This window comes from Arachis duranensis, chromosome 9 (genome assembly GCF_000817695.3).
Source record: "Arachis duranensis cultivar V14167 chromosome 9, aradu.V14167.gnm2.J7QH, whole genome shotgun sequence".
NCBI classification, from domain to species: domain Eukaryota; kingdom Viridiplantae; phylum Streptophyta; class Magnoliopsida; order Fabales; family Fabaceae; genus Arachis; species Arachis duranensis.
In genome coordinates, this window is record NC_029780.3 from 77458531 (window position 1) to 77459349 (window position 819).

At 41.5% G+C, this 819-nt stretch overlaps 1 non-coding gene across 1 annotated transcript; it reads right to left on the bottom strand.

Annotated features, from left to right (window-relative positions):
• Window positions 1–351: 351 nt before the first annotated feature.
• LOC127742004 (small nucleolar RNA R71) lies at window positions 352–458 on the bottom strand. Its single transcript, XR_008003191.1, has one exon. It is a non-coding gene; the product is annotated as a small nucleolar RNA R71 (small nucleolar RNA).
• Between the last annotated feature and the right edge of the window lie 361 nt (window positions 459–819).

Consider the following 819-nt stretch of genomic DNA (forward strand, 5'->3'; position numbering starts at 1 on the left):
TTATATTATCCAAATCTAGGAAACTGTGGAAGTAGCATCCAAAAACCAACCATACACGCCAATAACTTTGAACAGAAGCCCCAGCTCATCACCCTTGTCCAGAACAACTGTTCATTTGGAGGAAGCACCCAAGTAAACCCCAATCAACATTTAACCACCTTCCAAAGAATATCTGATACTGTGAAGTCTAATGGTGTTCATTCTGACACCTATAGATTGCTTTTGTTCCCCTTTTCACTCAGGGACAAAGCATCTAAATGGCTAGAATCCTTCCCAAAGGAGAGATTAACAACCTAGGAAGATGTGGTGAACAAGTTCTTGGCGAGATTCTATCCTCCTCAAAGGATCAACAGCTTGAGATCTGAGGTATAAACCTTCAGGCAACAAGATGGTGAAACTCTCTATGAGGCATGGGAGAGGTTTAAGGACTTAACAAAAAGGTGCCTGCCAGACATGTTCAATGAATAGGTGCAACTACACATTTTCTATGAAGGCTTGTCTTACGAATCAAAGAAGGCAGTAGACCACTCTTCTAGGGGATCTCTAAATAAGAAAAAGACCATTGAAGAAGCCATAGATATCATTGAGATTGTAGCTGAGAATGACTACTTTTATACTTCTGAGAGGAGCAACACTCAAGGAGTAATGGAGTTGAACCATATGAATGCACTGCTAGCTCAAAACAAGATGATCACTAAGCAGTTTGCTGACCTTACGAAGCAGATGGAGAGGAACCAAGTTACAGCAGTCACCACCCTACCACTAGCTCAAGAAGGAGTGAATACAGAAGAAGGAGATGATTGGGAACAAGCCAACTAT